The sequence below is a fragment of the Marmota marmota genome, unplaced genomic scaffold, assembly GCF_001458135.2.
Source record: "Marmota marmota marmota unplaced genomic scaffold, marMar, whole genome shotgun sequence".
Taxonomy (NCBI): domain Eukaryota; kingdom Metazoa; phylum Chordata; class Mammalia; order Rodentia; family Sciuridae; genus Marmota; species Marmota marmota.
In genome coordinates, this window is record NW_025999870.1 from 179,324 (window position 1) to 195,357 (window position 16,034).

The 16,034-nt window shown below is 35.5% G+C and overlaps 1 long non-coding RNA gene across 1 annotated transcript; it reads right to left on the reverse strand.

Annotated features, from left to right (window-relative positions):
• Nucleotides 1-1,224: 1,224 nt before the first annotated feature.
• LOC125610906 lies at nt 1,225-14,684 on the reverse strand. The gene is made up of 3 exons (XR_007340956.1): nt 14,134-14,684; nt 7,660-7,757; nt 1,225-2,206 (listed from the first exon to the last, which is right to left on the reverse strand). It is a non-coding gene; the product is annotated as an uncharacterized LOC125610906 (long non-coding RNA).
• Between the last annotated feature and the right edge of the window lie 1,350 nt (nt 14,685-16,034).

The window sequence follows — 16,034 nt, forward strand, 5'->3', positions numbered from 1 at the left end:
AATTGTTTATTTTAAGAAGTGAATTGTTGAAATTAATTATTTATCTTTCCTGCATTATTTTTTCACTTTCATTGATTTTTTTAGAAGAACTAACAGAACAGAATTCCAAAAGTGTTCCATGTAAATTTAAAGGTATGTTTCTATTGATCAAGATAGAAAGCAGAAGCAAATCATCATCTAGTTTGATGGTTCTGCCTCAAACTAAAGAGTTACTTATTTATTTCTGCCATTATTTACTAGGTTCCTGAGGTTGCAGAAATCACCAACCAACAAAGAGAAAAGACTTTTTAGATTTTTTCTCACAACCAAATTCAAGTAAAATACACTAGTATCACTGTAGTTTCAGACCAAAGTGTGTTTCTAAATAATAAAAATAATATGTATATATAAATATATAATTAAATATAAAATAAAATATAATATTAGATAGATATTTTTTCCTGGATAATCATCTTGTACATGTTTCCCTTTAGACACAGTTCTGGGAACAAAGTGTCACAAATAAGACATGGATCCTACATTGCTACACAGAGGAATTAAGGCACATACTAAGAGCTTGGTATAAAACTTGGCATAGAGATATAAATAACAAGAGAAAACCATAGAAAATTATACAAAAAGGCTAAGCAGCAAATTCATACTCTTTAAGTACATGAAGAGACAAGTTATCATAGCATATTTTATAATTCAAGTTGCTGCTAATATAGAGATAGAGATATTTATTAAGAGATGGTTTTATGCAGATTTTTTGTTTAAAAAGGGAAAGATCAAATAATGTAGGTGATTTAAACATGAGCAATAATATTTTTCTGCATTCAGTACCTTTTTTGCAGATATATGAATTATAATTAATTCCAACCAGTAAAGTGCAGAAATAGTATAAAGATTATTCACTATGAGTAAAACTACTTAAAAGAGAACCAAAACTTCCATTCCTGTCCAATGTTTATTCCTGACCAAAAAAAAAAATGCTTCCTTTGAACCATTTCTATAGATACGATTTTTTTTCTGTAATAAATATTTTGGTAATTTTTTTGAATATTACTTAATATATTTATGCTTCACATTTTCTCTTTTGTCCTACTTTACTACCTATATTCTGAAAGAAAAAAAATTCTAACTCCTAAACTCCCTTATATTTGAGCTATCTTTTAATTTTTAAGCTTATATCATTTCTATAATGAATAATGTGCTTTCAGTAAAGAATGACTCTTATGCACCTGGCTCATTTACAAGAGTTTTGTGGTGTTCTTTGGTTTTATTTACAGTGAAGTTAAAAAAAGGTTAATGTTGAACCAAAACACAAAGAAAAGACCAGCAACTCCAATTTTAAATCAATTTAAACAAGATTGTATTGTGTACACAAAATCTCTCCAGGACTGTCTCTTAAAAAAACCCATGCTAGAGATCATCCCCCTGATCTTCAGGAAAAAGTTTTTACAGCACAAAAAGTTATAAAGGAGGTGGGTGTCTAGAGTACTTACAGCTAACAAGATTTTGACAAGCATAACACAAAGGCAGATAGCAGGTTAAGGATCTACATGGCTAACATTTCAAGGAAGAAAATAAATTCAGCTCCAAACATTAGAATTTATGAACTGCCACTGAGATTTAGAATTGTTATTTGGTCAGGGAGCCAGGATTTATGAGGCACCAGTAAGGTTTTAGAGAGTGTGGTTATCTGGCAAGAGATAGCAGGCATAGGTGAATTCAAAACACAGTTAGAAATTCCAAGCAAGTTTAAAACATCAAAATATTGTCAGGCCAAAGAGAAATTTTAGTTTTCTTACAGAAAACAGAAATAAACATTTTACCTCTAAAAGCTCTAAGAGAGGATTTTATTTTTTGTATTTTCTCACATCTAATGGCTTCTGGCATTCCTGTGTTTGTAACCATAAATGCTTCTCTTCTGTTTATGGGGCTTCCAAACAAAAAATATAGATAAGCCCTTCTCATAGGGAAGATTTCTCTAACATAGCAAGCAACTACCCTTTAACCCCACAGGGTCTGACAACCATATTATAGGATATGAAAAACCATCCAATATGCTTGTTCTTCCAATCATTGTTTGCAAAGATTGACAAAAGTCAATTCATTGCACAGAATGAGTGAGGTGGGTCTCTGCTCTGCGTTCCTAGAACAGGTGGTAAAAGAGCCCCCAAAGTGAGTTTAGGACAGGGCTTTACATGACATAGCTGACAAAATCCTAAAAACAAAAGAAAACATAAATTTAGAGAACCATACTCATATAATCTCATTTGGCAGAATCAAATTCATAAGAAGAACAGAGGACAGAGGTATATCTAAAGGGATTTAACTGTATTTTCTTTTTCTAAATTGCTATTAATGTCTCCCACAATTATAGAGTTCTGGATCTCTTCAGTTACTACTTTATCATTACCTTCAACCTACAATGCATGAGGCACACTGAATTTACCCTCATACTCATGTACTTATCACTTATTTTTTATAGAAATGCATATGTATATGAATATATTTTCCCCACATTTCCAAGATTCTACCCTGAAAATTTCTGTGATAGCAGTTCCCTGAAATGCATTTTCATTATCTCATGTCAGCTCATCTAAGTATTCGACATCATGTGTTGGAAAAGATGAGACAACTCTAAGGCCCTTCTTATTTGACTATTTATAAACTATAATTAAAGGTCAACCTCATTACTTCCACAGAACTTAAGTCTCATTCACCTTTCTCATTCATAGTGCTTTATTTTTTTAAGTAGGTAGCAGAAATTTTACTTTGAAGAAGAGTAAATGATTTAAAGCCATTCAGGGTAATTTAGAGGATCCCAAAAATCTATTGTTGTGGTTTTTACACTACCTTATCACTGAAAGATCTGGATTACACTCCAGGTTGGACACTGATACTATGCTTCCATGGGAAATAGTTTCTTGGTTGTGAATATTGTTCTTTCCCTTGCCCCTATAGTCTTGGAAATGTGTGTATTGTGTGAACTTTAAAATAATTATTTTCAACTCACTTAGCATGGACCCATTTGATAATAGGAGATATCCATATTCTGAAAAAAGAGAAGACCCTTCACCATTCCCTAAAGAAGTGCTAAAATAATCTCTGGAAAAAAATAACAGTCATCCATTATATTATTCTTTTAAAAATACCAAGAATAAGTTTAGTTGGTAATACATTACTGCACTAGGAAAAGTGATATAAATGCAATTTTAATTTTTAAAGTTGTTTCTGATTACTACAAAGAGAGTATAAAAAGCTGGGTACATGGGCTGGAGTTGTGTCTCAGTGGTAGACTACTTTGCTACCATGTGCAAAGCACTGAGTTTGATTTTCAGCAATACATATAAAGAAATCTTTTTTTGTTTCATTTTTTAAATACATGACAATGGAATGCCTTGTATTTAAAAATGCAATTCTTATTACACTTATAGAAAAATTTTTCATTCCTCTGTTTGTATATAAAGTATGTTCATATCAGTTTCTATCTTCACATATGTACTTTAGATAATAAGGTCTATCACATTCCACAATCCTTGCTAATCTTTACACAACACTCCTACACTGGCTACTTCACATAAACTTGCCTCAGGGATTTAATGCATTAATCAAATAGAATTCTGCAGCCCATGCAGTGCTGTTGGAATGGCTAATATAAAAATCTAAAATTGTCATGTATGGTGGCATATGCCTGAAATTCTAGAAGTTATGAAAAATGATGCAGGAGATTTGTTAGTTCAAAGACAGCCTCATTAACATGACAAGGCTACAATCAAATTACTGAGAGCCTGTCTCAAAATATAACATAAAAAGTAATGTGGATGTGTCTCAGTGGTATGCACCCCTGGGTTCAATACTCAGCACCAAACCAAACAAAACCAAGCAAATATCTCATAATTAATAGGGTTTCCAGGGTAGACAAATATGTAAAAATGTTGGTGACAATATAAATTTAATAAATATATTTTTATATAAGCGTTAAGGTTCTTTAAAAGCCCAAAATAAAGGGCTGGGGATGTGGCTCAAGCGGTATTGCACTCGCCTGGCATGGGTGCAGCCTGGGTTCGATCCTCAGCACCACATACAAAGATGTTGTGTCCACCAAAAAACTAAAAAATAAATATTAAAATTCTCTCTCTCTCTCTCTCTCTCTCTCTCTCTCTCTCTCTCCCTCTCTCTCTCTCTCTCTCCCCCTCTCTGTAAAATAAATAAATAAATAAATAAATAAATAAATAAAAGCCCAAAATAAAAATGCCACATAATCCACTAGTAATAATTTGGGGTAGCAGTGCAAGGTTGTACATGCCTGTACTCCCAGTTGCTTAAGAGGATACGAGGTAGAAAACTAGGGGTTTATTCTCAAGTTAAAGACCAGCCTCAAGAACTTGGCAAGGGTCCTAAGAAACTCAGTAAAACCCTCTCTCAAAAATAAATAAATAAATAAAAGTGTTGGAGACTTGGTAAAGTGCCCTGGAGTTAATCTCCAGTATTTAAAAAATAAAAAGATATAAATAATAATTCTTCATAAAAAAGTCATACAATCCACTAATAATAACTCTGGATATATATGTAAAGGAATTGGGATCCTTTTGCTAAACATATTGCCACACATCTATTTTTATTATATCTTTATTCACAGTATCTAATAAAAGGAAACAAATGAAGTACCTTTTAGATAGAAAGTATATCAGAAAATGCCTTCCAGCTGCAAAGCATCCAATTAGTCCATCCCTTCAGAAGCTACACACTTAAAATCCAAACTGGTCCCTGGAAAGCAAGACTCAGATAGTGGTGTTTTCTAAATACTCCAAAATATTTGGAATCTCTGGGAACCTTGTTTCAGATATTCTAAAACTCAGAACTAGGTCATATGTGAGGTCAGAATGAGACCCAACACATAGTAAATTCTTTAATGGGGAATCTTAACTCAGACTCTGTCATAACTGAAAGCAGTGTTGGAGATAAAAAATAGATTCTGTTTCACTGATTTCTGGGTTATGGATTCAAGTCAAAAATATATTAGAAAAAAGTTGAGGCTACTGGTTAAAATCTATGTAAAACAGGTATTAAAAATGTACCAAGAGCTGGGTGTGTTGGTGCAAGCATGTAATCCCAGTTGCTGAAGAGGCTGAGGAAGAAGTATCAAAAGTTCAAAGCCACCCTTAGCAAAAGTGAGGTGCTAAGAAACTCAGTGAGATCCTGTCTCTAAATAAAGTAAAAGAAAATAACCCTGGGGGATGTGTCTTAATAATCAAGTGTTCCTGAGTTCAATCTCCAATGTCCCCCATAAAAAATGTACCAGGGGGGCTGGGCTGGGGCTCAGTGGTAGCACACTTGTCTGGCACATGTTAGGCACTGGGTTCAATTCTCAGCTCCACATATAAGTAAATAAAATATAGGTCTATCAACAACTAAGAAAAAAAATATATATATATAAAATAATGTACCAAGTTATTGACATGTACTTTGATCTAATTTGCTGTGTACTTTAGCCCTTAAGATTAAAGTTGGCCAGGTATGGTGGTGCATGCCTGTAATATGAGCTGTTTACAAGACTGAGACAAAAGGATCATGAATTCAAAATGAGTCTCAGCAATGGTGAGGCACTAAGCAACTCAGTGAAACCCTGTCCCTAAGTAAAATACAAAATGAGGGTAGGAATGTGGCTCAGTGGTAGAGTGCCCCTGACTTCAATCCCTGGTCTTCTTCCCCCAAAATCATGAGGCTAAGTAAATAGCTAAGCTTGTAGAGTGCTTGCTTCTAAGCATGAGGCCCTGGGGTCAATCCCCAGTACAGAGAGAGAGAGAGAGAGAGAGAGAGAGAGAGAGATTGAACTAGCATGTGATTTAAATTCAAGTTAGTCCCACTTTTATTTTTTCTGCCACACCAGAAGAGTTTCCTGAAATTTTTGGAATGTTTCTGTGGGTTATTTATTTATTTATTTATTTATTTATTTATTTATTTTTATGTGGTGCTGAGGATCCAACCCAGGACCTTTTACTTGCTAGGTGAGTGCTCTATGGCTGAGCCACAACCCCAACCCCTTCTGTGGGTTATTTTAATAAAATGGTCTGACCATAAATAAGTAAACAAACAAATACATTAATAAATAAATAAACCCTCAATTGATGACCCATTATGGTTTTTAAAATTTCTTAATTGGGACACATACACCTCATTTAGGAGGGATTCATTCTTTTTAATGTCACCTAATTTTATTCTGCTTTCTTCTCATATGAAAATCTCAGAGTGATGAATTAAAATCTTTTAAAAATGCCCTTCAGTTCTTGTAGAAAAACATAAATGATGCATCCACTTGAAATAAAACATGGGAAAATAATGATTTATAAGGCTGAAAGTGGAGTTTTGAGATGAGCCAAAATTTCTCAGTTTGCCAATTGCATCTGGGTGCTTGTCTCATTAAATTTTGAAGAGAAAAATCTAAGAAATAGAACTCCCACCATGTGGTATGAGGAATGGTACCAGAAAAAAAAAAACTCATTTTGGTATGCCATCTTAGAACTTTACTAATAGTTTTGGGCAGAACATGGAGCATAATGCATTTAGAATAGGCTTTGGAAAAGAAATCCTATCCTGATTACCATATGGGTTCACTTTTATTCTTTCTGTGGTGACCAATCCTTTTTTCTTCAAATTCAATCAGGAATCCCCCCTGGACAAAGGACTTTGTTAAAGGTGTTCCCACAAATGGGCTTCAAGGTCTTTTACGTTGGAAATAGGCTTTAATGGTGCTCATTAACATATCTTTCAGTTAGCCACCAGGTGTGTTAGAGTGAGGCCCATTATCCACATTCCATGGTCATACTATCTATTCTATTTTAGACTTATTCACTGTGAACAGAGAACCCTAATTTTGGATATGTGAACAGAGAGCTAGAAAACTAGGAGTTTATTCTGAGACCTATGGAGAGCTAAACTGAAGTTCTGGATTTCAATTTTTTTCTGGATTTGAGATACTGCTTCCCCTACATTAAAAATCTCAGGACTCATAAAGAGAATGAGTTAAAAGCTAGCATCATCAAATTTATGAAGCCCTAAGAAATTCAAAGGGAGCTTGTCTCTAAATAAAAATATAAAAAAAAGGGTGGGAATGTGAATCAGTGGATGAATGCCTCTGGGTTGAATTTCTGGTACCAAAAAGAAAACAACACACACACAAACACACACACACACACACAGACACACAAACACACAGACACACAGACACACACACACTAAATAAAATAAATAAATAAATAAATAGACAAACCTCATGAGTAACAAGCCCTAAAATCAACAGCCTATCTCATGCATGAGTACAACAAATGGAATTGTGGTTCTCTCCTGATAATTATTTCAGTCTCTACTATGCAATCTGGAGACATGCTGGACTCATGGCACATGGAAGCCCACAAAGGGTTTTAGAAAGAAGCTGAAATCCACCATACAATTATGGAACAAAATGCCCAGTTTTTCAACTGCTGATCTAAGCCTCACTAGACTAGTCAGAGGCAGGTGAAGGCTAAGCTGCCCCAAAGAGACCCTCTAGCCACAAGATTCTGGAGAGGACCAGAAGAGTCCCTAGCCATGACTGCCAATTTCCACCATTGCCACTCCTGTCAGCTTTAAGCCACCTTCCTACCCAGTCTCAAGATAACAAGGCACACTTACCATTTCCTGGCTTTCAGGGTTCTCAGGGATCTCCCTGTGATTTGTTTTCAGCTTCTGCATAACACAGAAACCTGGGCTCCGGATCCAGAATAGAAAGCCTACAAAAAGATTGAAAAAATGGCTGGCTCCAGACACCAAAGGAACAGAAGATTGTGGAAGCCTGCCCCCTCATCACAGGCTGCATGAGGATTGGGCAGTTTCACCAAAGAGACTGATTGGTCAAGGTTTCAGGCACTGCCTCCAACCTGAGCCAAGTGGGCACAGACTCAAAGTCTGAATGACAGGCTGTGCCATTGTCATTGTTAAAAGACTACAGATCAGGACTGAGAATATAGCTTAGTCAGTAGAGTGCTTGTTTTGCTTATATAAGGCCATGGATTCAATCCCCTGCACTACACACCTACACTCCCTGAAAAAAAAAAAATTAGTAACGGACTTTAGGGACTAGTGTTATGGATCAGTGGTAGAGTGTTTCCCAAGCATGCAGGAGGTACTGGGTTGGACACCCAGCACCACATTAAAAAACCAACCAACAAACAAACTACTAATGGTATTATGTCCATCTACAATACTCAAGAAAAAATAAAGACTGTGTATTAGGCTTGTGCACCCTCACTACAGAACTCATAAACACTTTTTATATATAATTTATACATATATGTCTTCAGACAGTGTATAAAATTCTCCTGATGGCTTTTCAAGTAACTTATATTATAGGTATGCTTCACAACCCTGAAATTGTCCCCATGTCATATTATTATTATTATTATTATTATTATTATTATTATTATTATTATTTGAGGGTTTGTGAATGCGGTTATTTTAAGGCAAAGTTTTCTTCCAATACTAGGACCTAACCCAGAGGGAAGTGAATTGACATTTATAACTGTTTATAAGGTTAAACAATTTGTGAATAAATATGTCTATATTTTTATTTACGAAAATGATATCACAGTTTCTTTAATATTTTTTTACTTCTCTGTTCTTTGTCTCATAAAAAACAGTTTGAGCTTTAAATTCATTAGCAATGTCCCCATATCCCTTCCCCCAAAATAAGAGACTCACAGGTATAATTCAAATTATTGAGACTCATAAATTTTGGATCCTTTATTTTAACTAGTGAAGTCTATAGATTTTCTTTTTATTTTCACCCTTAAATGAAGCCCACTTTTTATAGCGTTCTTCTTGTGTAACTGACCTCTAATATTCAGCATATTTTACCCCCAAATCTGATCACTTTGGACTATTGATGTCTTGATGCAAGGGATCTCAAAATGGTCATGCACAAGGCAGGGAATGGATATAGTAAGATGTAAGACTGGAGATTGCTGAGTATGCAGATTTTGCATTGCAAAATAAGTATTGGTGGACTATATGGGAGTAGGGAGAAAAAGAGTAATAAAAAAAGAAAAAGCTTGAGCAGTAGAGGAGTTCATATGCTACAAGTCTACAATGATGGTATGAATGTAGAGGGGTAGTGTTGTTGGAAGTAGCAATAAAATTTGGGGAGAAAGAAAAAGGTAATTTTTTGCACAGTTCCCAAGTAAGAGAGCCAGGTGAATGGGTTCTTTGTTCAACTCTTCTCACCTAGAAGTAGAATTTATAGTTCATAAGGTATGTCTCAGTAAGTAGTAAAACACCATTTCCATGTAACTTTACACTTTGTCATGGCTACAAGCTGAGTTTGACAATTCCAGTCACTTTACATCTTTGCACTTGGTAGTTATTAATTAATTAATTAATTAATTAATTCCATTATTTATTTGTTCCTTTATTGATTCATTTTTTCTTTAGCTGTCATTGTTTTTACATTACTGGTGATTATATAATTGCATAAATATTCTGAATGTTAACTTTTTCTTAAATATTGTTTTATGTGTTTATTCATACATTTACTTTTCATTTAAATGTTTTTTCCTTGACCAAGCCTGATTTATAGTAGACCTTAATCTTTGTTTTTGAAGACTAGATAAAATCACATTATTCCAAATAACTCAAAGATCTATCATCTTGGCAGAACCCTAATCACCCACTAAAGTTGACTCAGTCTGGGTCAACTAAAAACTGTGTCAAAACACCTCTTTTTTCTTATACAAAACTTAATAAAGAATTCCTCTCTCACTTTTATATGTTGGAGAGAAGACTAACTTTCCAAAGCAGCAGTTAATAACTCAGATGTGTTTTCCAACTTTTAAATTACTTTTAAATTATTTACATCCTTGACACTAAGAGTGTCACTGATTACTTTTTTCATTTTTGTAAGATCTCTCTCTCTCTCTCTCTCTCTCTCTCATATTACAAATTGAAATCAGATATGCTTTATTGCTAAGAAACACTCTCAGCCATTAATAAAATATTCTATAAAGAAAAATGGTTTTGCTGATTTTCTTACTACCTCACTAAGTTGCTGAGGCTGGCTGACTTTAATGTTTTAGAATATAGTGTTATAGAAGTTAGCATTATATATATATATATACCTGTGTGTGTGTGTGTGTGTGTGTATCATTGAATACTCACCAGGAATATATACACAATAACAATAAAGCAAAGTGAATGAAAAAAAATGGAATGAATGAATGAATAACTAACTAAATAAATAAATAAAAGAGATGAAAAAGTACAAAATTTTATGTGACTGGAATTGTCAAATGTTGATTGTGGCCACATAAATTTGTAAAGCTACTTGGAAATGGTTTTATACTACCTACTTAAACATACTCTGTGAATTATCAATTCCACTCCAATGTGGGAAGAAATAAACACATAATCCACTCATCTGACTCTTTCTTTTGGGGACTGTGACAGAGTTACCTTCTTCTTTTGCTTGTACCTTATTTCTGCCTCCAAAGAAACTACCCCTTACCCTCATGCTACTATTGATCCACCACTAGACTTTTTAAATCTGAACCCTTGAGCTTATCATTCTTTCCCTCTTTCCTTCACAGCACTTTTTTTCTCTACCCATATCTACTCCACCAATACTTTTTCATGAATACTCACTACTGTATACTCAGCATCCACCAATCTCACATCCTGACCCATCAGGATCCTGTCTTTTTCATGGATCACTTTGAGATCCCTTCCACTCAGATATCAATAGTCCAGAGTAAGGTCAGGTTAGGGTGTTATATATGCAGGTTTTAGAAATCATTTACATAGCAATAAGCCCACAAAAAGTGGGATGTATTTTACCTGAGGTTAAAAAGAAAATCTACAGACTGCACTGTTAAACTGAAGTGTCTAAAATTCAATAATCTCAATAATTTGGAAAAAGAAATTCTATAAAAAGGAGAGTAAAGAAAAGAACATAATACATAAAGTGACAAATTTGAAGACACACCAAGTATATATATCCAATGAGTGTCATACATTGGTGCTTTCAAAAGACAAATTAATTTGAAATAAATGTGGTAATGTGAGATGTAGTAATCATTTATTAATTGTATATAATGGTAGTATATATGTATATGTATAAAATGCATCTCATATAATTATGAGTGTATGTTTGAAGAAATGATCTCTACAGTAAGTTTTTTAATTTTGCTGAAACACTATAAATACCTAAGTCTGGGTTTATGTATTACCAAATATTCAGGATACGTTTTATACTTAATAAAGTTTATCACTGACCAACAGACCTTTTTTTCCCAATTTTTAAAAGGAGTAGTATTTATTTCCAATTAGAACATAATGCCATCATTTATTTTTCATTTTTAATTACTTTTTATTTTATATGACAGCAGAATTCATTACGATTCTTATTAAACATATAGAGCACAATTTTTCATTTCTCTGGTTTTATACAAAGTATATTTACACGAATTCACTTCTTTATACATGTATTTATATAATAATATACATCATATTCCACCATCACTTATTTTTTTAATAAAGTTTTTTTTTTTTAAAGAGAGAGAGAGTCTTTTTTTGTAGACGGAGACAACACAATGCCTTTATTTTTATGTGGTGCTGAGAACTGAACCCAAGTCACACCCATGCTAGCACTCTAACACTAAGCCAAAATCCCAGCCCTTCACCATCATTTCTTACCCCATGAACCCTTCTCTTCCCTCCCAACCCCCAACAGGTCATTTTGATACACATTGAAGTATGCTATGAAGTTATAGAAAAGAGTATATACCATATAATATGAACAGATAAACTTTTGTGACTCATACATAGCTTAATAATAATAATAATAATAATAATAAACTTTCCATTTAGAAAACAATAAAGTATACATCTGGTACTACTGACATCTTTTCCAAAAAAAGGTGGTTATTTGTGGAAAAAAAATGATATTCTATGCTTTCTTAATATCAAGAATAAATTATTTTCAGAATTAATATATATTTCAATATAAAAATAAAATAGAACAAGGATCCATGGCACACACTTCTAATCCCATTGGATTGGGAAGCTAAGGCAAGATAATCCTGAGTTCAAAACCAGCTTCTGAAATTTAGCAAAGCCCTAAGCAACTATGTGTGACCCAGTCTCTGTGTGCCCCTCATTGAAATTTCCAGTAAGAAACAACAACAACCAAAAGAATACAGAGTATTGATAAGGACACAAAACAAATTCTCATGAAGTAAAGATGGAGTCGAAACTGCTATTATTTCTTCATGAAAACTGTTTATGTATATATGAAGTACTCCTCACCAAGCAGCATAGACCTGTAGAAATTATAGTATGTGTGTACCATGACAGTGTACAGTTACATGATAGCATAAAGCTAGAGCTATACTTGTCAACACAGTGTAAATCTGGGGCCTAGGAGGAAAGAGGAGGTACATTCAAAAAAATAAAAATAATAAAGTTTGAGAAAAATTGGTTTCTAGAGCCCAGAAAGATTTTTGATTTAACTAGAGTACAAAATACCACATAAAAGTATTATACTCAAGTTACATCTGTTAAATACATTACATGTATAATGGCTATCAAGGAAATATATATATATAATTTTAAAATAAAAACATATTTATTTGCCATGAGACAAAAAAAAAATTATATTACTTTTTTTTTCCTCAAATAATTCAATAGAATACTGGTTATCCTTCAGTTTCATGTTATATCCATACCTAAGCAGAGCCTGCTTCACCCCCAGTTGCCCCATTTTACACAAGGGAGTAATGCCAGACAGAAGTCAGCAGTATGACTTTCTCGCCCCTCACTTCCCCATTCAGTGCACTGTAGGAATGGAAAATTCCACCCCAGTCCAACACTCTGAGTCACCTACTGCAGGCATCCTGCAGCAGTTACATTGGATCTGGGCTCACAGACACTGCTGGGTGAAGAGGTGGAAGCACAGCAGCTTAAACCTGGAAGCTGCCACATTGAACTTTCCTCAGCTGGGCCTGATCAGGGTAAAGATGCTGGATTTCATACTTTCAGAAGAAGCCAGAGGGAGGAAGAACAGAAAGGGCAGGGGATCATTCCCAGGAAACATGCTCATCCATAGAGGGTTTAATTCTCTTTCTGTACATATCTTATCCCAACTTCAACAGTTGCCAAAAGCTCAGACCTTGTCCCTGATGCTGACCCAATAACAAGGGCACTGTTTTGAGAAAAGGAAAAAGCTGATTTATTACTTTGCTAGCAAAGGACAAACACAGGGAACTCCTGTCTCAAAGACTGTGATTCTGCCCTTTTTCAGAAACAGTAAGCTTTTATAGAGATAATTCAGAGAAAATGAGATTATGAAGGAGAGATCAGGAAAGAGAAAATCAGGGAGAATAAGATCAGCTAGGAGAAGATTAGGGAAAAGAAGATCAGAGAAGATCAGGAAAAAAAATGATCATGGAGAAAATGAGGAAGGAAATTTAGGATAAAGAGCATCAGAGAAGATCAGGGAAAAGTTAAAGGAAAGATAAGGGAGAAGATCAGGGAGGAGTAGGTTAGGGAAAAGAAGATCAGGGAGGAGAAGATCAGAGAGAAGATAAGGAGCAGTTTAAGAAAAAGATTAGAGAAGATCAGAAAAAAATCTTTAGGAAAAAGAAAAAAACAACTTGTAAGTTTCAAAGCCACAAGGGATATAGTCAAAGCATCAAGGGAACCCCTATTACACAGCTGCAAGGAATGGGCCAAGCCATTCTGTAGAGGTAGGGGAGCCTCCCTGAATGGGATCAGCAGTCTACCTGGAAAGAACAGAGCATATATGTTGGCCATGCCCACCCACATCAGCCAATACCAGGAACACCTTCCCCTCATGGGCAACCTGGCAATTACAGGCACTAGGGCTAGAGTTCGTACCCTATATTTTGGCCAATAACAATGTTATTCAGAACAAAAAAAATGAATCATAAATATCTAGAATTAGTGTTCTGCTGTTGAACACTATCAGCAATGTTATAACAAAATAAAAAAGAAAGGAGAGGGAGAAGATGAAGACCCAAATGTGATATGTTTTGCTGAGAAACTCAGGCAAAGCCCTTACAATTCCAATATAAAGAAAAGTGAAGCAAAAGCACTCACATCTACCAGGCTTTCAACCCATTTCCAACTCTGGCATCCTCTGAAGCAGTTGCTCAGGCAGCTGGAGGCACTATTCCCTTCTTCTGACAAGAAAAGTGTCCTTCTACCTTTGTGGGAAAACATGCCTGTTGAAATAGCTAGAAGGGTTTCCTGAGCAGCAGATGGCTCACTCCTCACCAAGAGCAGATGCTGAGTGTTTCTAACATTGCAGTTTCAAGTTCCCTCAGGATGCAGGGCAAATCCTTCAAGAACAAAGAAAAAAACATCAACAAGAGAAGAACAAAAACAAAAATATAACCCCTTCTATCACTTCAGTTAAGCCAACCTCCCTTCCATGCCATAACAACAAAAATCACTCTGGTTTTATCACCCTTCCCTGCTCAATGTCTAGGTTGTCAGGTTCTGCTGGACTCTCCCTTAGCTTTGGCTATTCCCTTCTGTGCCTGAAGCCAAAGAGCCACCTCCTGTTTGGTAAACCAAATAACCAATGAAACAACTATTTGGAATTTCTCACTACTGCTGAGATTTAACTAGTTCCCCAAAGAAAAATATTTCTTCCTTTTACAACAATCTGCAGTTGCAGTAGAAGATCATATTCCACACATGGGTTAACTATTGCCATTGAATGCAGAACCACAGGAAAACAAGAAAGTTTAGCTGGGTGTGGTGGTCACACCTGTAACCTCAGCAATTAGGAGGCTGAAGTAGGAAAGGAGGATTAGGAAGTTGAAAGCCAGCTTCAGCAAGTTAGAGAGGACCTAAGCAATTCAGCTGGACCCTGTCTCTAAGTAAAACACAAAAAAAGAGCTGGGGATGTGGCTCAGTGGTTGGGTGCCTCTGGGTCTCATCTCTGCTACCAATAAATAAATATATAAACAGTTGAGCAAAAATCTAAACATTCAATTGGGGTCAGTGCTAATATATGTGTTGGGTCTTATTTTTATTTTGCTCATACTTAAAGACCTGGAATGTTCATATCTGGTTTCACAGGAAGAGTCTCAGGGCCAGGATATATCTATCATGTTGCTGAAAGCTCAATCCTTGTCCCTGTTGTTGACACAACAATGAGGACATGGTTATGAGAAGAAGAAAAAAGGTTTATGGCTTAATCAGAAAAGGTGAAACACAGCTTCCCAAAAGCTGTGAATCTGCCATTAGCAGAAACTGGAGGCTTTTAAAGAGGTGACTCTGCCGCGTCTGGCCAAGGGAGCCGAGTCCGGCGAGGGAAGGCGAGGTTAAAAGACACACAGGACACCAAGGTTCTTCATCCAGGAGTCACACACTTTATTGCTAACACACTTTTTTATACCCCAAGCAGCAGAAGTGGAAAACTACCCAAAAGCAGGAGGGAGGGGGGAGAAATTTAGTTTCAACATCTATTATTGTCAGGTACCGAAACCTCCCTTAACAAGAAGTCCATCAGACCGGAAAAGGTCAAGGCATTCCAGTGGGACACATATGTCTCAGACGGACAAGCAGGAACACAAAAACCGCAAGTTCGCCATGGCCTTGTGAGCTGGCCACACTGGCATGCAGAACAAACTAGTGGAGGTTTGGGCTCCAGGGGCCAGGGTGGACCTGCTGCCAACAGACTCAAAGGCTACATTCCAAATCTGTAGGAGTTGTAATTCACTTGTTAATTTGGAAGATAGTAATTTCTGAGATCTGAAGCCATTTCCAAAATCTGAATTATTTCATTCTTAAGGTGGGTGTGTGCTCAGGGACAGATAACTCCGCCTAGGATGGGGAAGAAAGGTAATCTTGTTTCCTTTGGGATTAGGGAGTAGAGATTAGGGACAGGCTTGGAGAGAAGAAGAGAAAGAAACAGGTCTGTTTTAAAAATATGTTACAGTGCTAGAGCAGTCAGGGTTATATTCAAAGCACAATATGGACCACTGTTA